Raw genomic sequence first — 5,098 nt, forward strand, 5'->3', positions numbered from 1 at the left:
TACAATTCTTTGAGATTTGGTCAATTAATTCTTGTAAATTTGAAAAAATTTCGGAACCGGTTTCCAAAAAGATCGGTAACGAAAAATTAACCACATTATTGCACTCCCCGGAAAATTCTACCCCTATTTCATATACTTTTGGTAAAAATTTGGTCCACTAACGAATGAGCAGTTCGCGGACAGACAGACGGACAGACGGACGGACAGAGACAAACAGTCGGGTTTTATATAATAGTATGATTAATATTTTTTAACATTGTTTTGTCTATTTACTATAGTTCGAATTGTTTCCATGCCCTATCCATCGAAAACGAATCGTTCGTTAACAAATCTTGAAGCGAATGGGCTACCGATTTATATTGCTTTCGGTTTTCCAAATAAATACCTTTTTTGAAATGTTAGCTTTCGCGCGTATTTTTACCTTAAAGTATATAATTCAGAGAGTATGCAGTTAAATTTTCACGTAAAAATATTGAAAATTTAGAAAGTTATTGAATATTTCGTAAAAAATAGCAATGTTTTGGTTTATAAACCATATTTTGAATTTTTGAACCATAAAGCTTTATTAATAACCCTTCACAAACAATCTCACATTCATTTTAAGTGTTACAAAAATGCACCCTTTTTTAATTTCAGTCAAAAAGAATCGATCCCCCGTTCGTGGTAATTACGCAAAGTAGCGCTGGGTCAAAATGACCCAGTGTGTTCTTTATGTCTCAAGCAGGTAGTGTGTGCTTTAAGGGTTAATGGTTTTTCAGGTCGCTGAATACTAATCTGATGTCAACGTTGATAAATTCAAAATGGGAGAATCAATATTATAGCGAATATCAAAATTTTAAAAATGGTCGTATTTTTACTTTTGATATCCACTACAATTGATGGCTTCGTAAAACCCTTAAGTTTGAATAACATAATTAAAAAATATTTCATAGATATTTAATGGTTATATAAGACACAATTTGTTGTTCTGAAACCATCCACTTATTCTAAACAGCATTGCAATTACTTAAAATGTTATTTCAAAAGAATAATTGAATGCCTGTAAACAAAATGTAGGCAAACATGTTTTGTAATCCCATATGTGAAGGTTTATGTAATTCAATTTTTGTAATTTAAGTTTATATTAAAAAAAATAAAAATTTAAATTTAAGAAATAATAGTAAGAAATATATGTAATAAACAATAATATTAATAATAAGTGAAATATAATGACCGTTGATATATACAATTAATTGCTGAGAAAAATGCCATTTACGATGCGGACTAGGTAAATAATAAAAAATAAAAATTTATAAATATAAATAAACATAAAGACATAAACATTTTTAAAACAACCATTTTTATTTTTCAAAACCATTTAAAAAATGTCTATTTTCCATTTTCTATTTTAAATGGTTGCCTAAAAAGCACTCTGTATTTTGCATTTTTAAATGGAAAGGTTTTAACTATTTTGCATTTTCTATTTCAAATGGGTTTGGACACCCATTTTATATATCTCTACAAGTAAGACATCGGATCTCACGATTAGATAAATAATAAAAACATTAAAAACGTTATTGTTTTAATTGTGTAAAATAACAGAGTAATTTGCGTTTGCATCCGCATTACAGGCGTAGCAAATAAAATGATACAAATCTTGCGCAGTTTTTCAAAAACGCAAAATGCGGCAAGATTCTTTGTATAGTTTGTGGCATGTAAGTATTGCATGAATATTATTTCATATAAACGAACCGATATAATAAAAAATTTGTAGCAAAAATAAGGCAAAGGTTTCGGTAATCATATCTGGCCAAATATTATCATCATTTTTTAATTATATTTTTCCTAGGTCGCAACTCCAGCGGCGAATTGGATCGATGTTTTCGACGCGACCAAAGAAGGACCCGCCTGTCCAGCGATACACGAACAGAATATAATGGAGGATTGTCTCCGTGTGAATATCTACACAACAAAAGTGAGTCTGATAATGCTCAATATACATTCGCACTAAAAAAGCGTATAAAGTCACTATAATTGAACAATTATCTTGATCGCAGCTACCATCGGAGAACGATCCCGTGAAAAGACCCGTATTGGTATTCTTCCATCCTGGCGGTTTTTACCTATACTCGGGTAAAAGCTCTAATTTTGGACCTCAATATCTGCTAGACAAAGACATCGTTCTCGTCACTGTCAATTATCGTCTCGGGACGCTAGGTAAAGTCCCATATTTTATTACTTTTCAGATACTTAATTCGAATATAAGCGATAAAATTCTGCTTAAGGTAGAATTTAAAGTTTCAAGGAAAACATAAAATTATTATGTCGGGATTTTATCGCTTGTGGTTCAAAGATAACACAACTTTTTTCTTTAAAAACCTATTTGTGCTTATCTGTATCAGGATTTTTGAGCACCGGTGATTCGAAGGCACCGGTCTGAAGGATTTGGGTCTGAAGGATCAAGTCGTCGCGCTTCGATGGATCAAGAGGAACATAGCCGCCTTCGGCGGTGACCCCGACAGCGTCACTATATCCGGCTACAGCGTAGGTGGATTGAGCGTGATGTTGCACATGGTCTCACCGATGTCCAAGGGATTGTTCCATCGGGCGATTATGATGAGCGGCTCCAACGGACCGTACGAGCCGTACCCGACTGAACAGCTGCACTTGGCAAAGAAGCAAGCCGAATTACTAGACTGTCCCACTGACACCACTGGCTCTCTGCTAATCTGTTTAAACTCCAAACCAGTGGAGAACTTCACAGACACCATGCCTAAGTTCTTTGTAAGGAAGATTACATATAGAACAAGATTAATAAATAGGATTAGTAAATAAGATTAAGTTATTTTCCTACACCAAACAATAGAAAATTAGAAGAACAAATATAATGCCGTAAAAAAATCAAGAACTAAAAAACGTAGAGATTCGTTTTATTTTTAAGCAATTAGATATAAAAGAAGAAAGCTTAAGAGTAAAAAAGTAATCTTTAGCATTACTACGGTATTCTAGGAGTGGTACGGTTATCCAATATTAATATGGACACCTGTAGTAGAACCTGAGGTTCACGGCATAGAAAGATTCTTGCCCGAACAGCCCATTGAACTTTTTAAGAAAGGGAAGTTCCACAAGGTTCCGCTGATCGCAGGAGTTACTAAAGACGAGTTTGGCGGTGTGGTCACCTGTAAGAATCTTGTATTTGTATTTTCGTGTCATTGCCATTCAATTTTCAAGTTATGAATAGTGGCTGAATTCACAGAAATTAATAAATATGTAGTAATAATAATATATTTTGTCGGTTATTTTTAGCTGTTATCAAGCAACACGAACTCGGGAATAATTCGATCGTAGACGATTTGAACAATGACTGGTACAGACTCGCACCGATTACTTTCTTGTACGAGCGAGATACACCTCGGTCTAGATATATAAGTACCGAACTGCGTCGATTTTACTTTGACGACAAACCGATTGGTCCAGACACTTATGATGGTCTGGCACATGTACGTAAATTGTTAAGAAAACAAAATATATTATGAAATAATAGCATGTTTGGGACATTAAATATTGTTAATATAGCAATATGAATATAATTAATATAGTGATATGAATAAAATTAATCGCAATTAATTCATATTATATATATATATATATATAATTATGTTTTGTATTTCAGATCAACACCGATGCAATAATTACATATCCAATGCATAGTTCTGTAAAATTAATCGCCGAAAACACCGACCAACCCATCTACTTTTATATGTCTTCTTATCAAGGACGATACAGTTTTGTCATGTGGAACGAAACCACACCATACGGTATTATTTTTATTCTTGTATTTTACTTTTTTATTCAAATTGCTTGATTCAAATTGTTCAGATTGCTTTATAGCACATATCACGATTTGATGTTTGTAACTTCTGCATAAATTATGTGTAACTAAAATTTGTTATTTATTTTATCATTCAAGGCGTGGTGCATCATGACGATTTGCAATATTTGTTCTTCATGAAATTCAAATTTCCATTCTTCGAAAACGATGACCCGGAAATTCCTACAGTAGAACTTATGACAAGCATGTGGTCGAATTTCGTTCAAACTGGACAGCCAGTATCTCCAGCTTTGGCTAAGAATGTTACATGGGAACCTTACTTACCAGAAAAAGACAACTATCTAGAAATCTCTGAGGAACCAAGAATGAAGACAGGACTTTATCCCGATAGAATGCAAAAATGGGACAGTTTGTTTCCTTTGAATTCGAAATAGAAATCGATATCTACAGCCAATTTCGTAATGTGCAATACATATACCTACTGACCTAGCTGATTAAATGATAATAAGAGAAATATGATCGTAACGATATACAATCAATTAGAATCAAAAGCCTTATATTAGTTTCTGTATACATATATATGTCTATATATATGTATTAAGTCCGACAAATATTCGGCGCGCAGTTTGTTGGAAAAATTATATGTATATATATATAGACATATATATGTATACAGAAACTAATATAAGGCTGTCAAAGACCTAAGCTTGGATTGCATGGCTTTTGATACTAATTGATTGTATATCGTTACGATTCTATTTCTCTTATTATTATTTATTCACGTCGCCTGAGAAAGACGTTTCAAACTATTATTAACCGGTTATTGCGATAAATATTACCACATGCCTCGGTGGTCGAATTGGTACGACGCTAACAGATTCGTTCGCGGATCAACTACATATATATATAAGACCCGATAAATAATAAGGACAAACACCACTTACCTGAAAGTACAGAATTTCTGAGAGATGCTCAAAGGAGCCCGCAGCGAGTTAAATATATATATTTTATTAACTTTAGCATAACAGCCAGAAAGTGGACTTGGTTTACAATCATTTCCTTATTCACTCACACACACACTCCTCCTCATACTCCTAAATACCTAATAACCTATTAAAATTACAACTTTACAAAATTAAAGATTACAAATTATGGCACATTTAATATTTGATATTTTACTTATTTATTTATTAAACTTATTTAACAAAGCACGAGCCTTGATTCTTATTGAATCTTATTGCACTAACTACTTATCTCACAGCCTCTCTCACAACCTATTGACTTCCT

At 33.0% G+C, this 5,098-nt stretch overlaps 1 pseudogene; it reads left to right on the forward strand.

The window, feature by feature from the left end:
* LOC112465699 overlaps nt 1-4,260 on the forward strand; it is a 7,231-nt pseudogene extending 2,971 nt beyond the window's left edge.
* Nucleotides 4,261-5,098: the final 838 nt, after the last annotated feature.

Source organism: Temnothorax curvispinosus, unplaced genomic scaffold (assembly GCF_003070985.1).
Source record: "Temnothorax curvispinosus isolate PA1 unplaced genomic scaffold, ASM307098v1 QBEX01015436.1, whole genome shotgun sequence".
Classification (NCBI taxonomy): Eukaryota; Metazoa; Arthropoda; class Insecta; order Hymenoptera; family Formicidae; genus Temnothorax; species Temnothorax curvispinosus.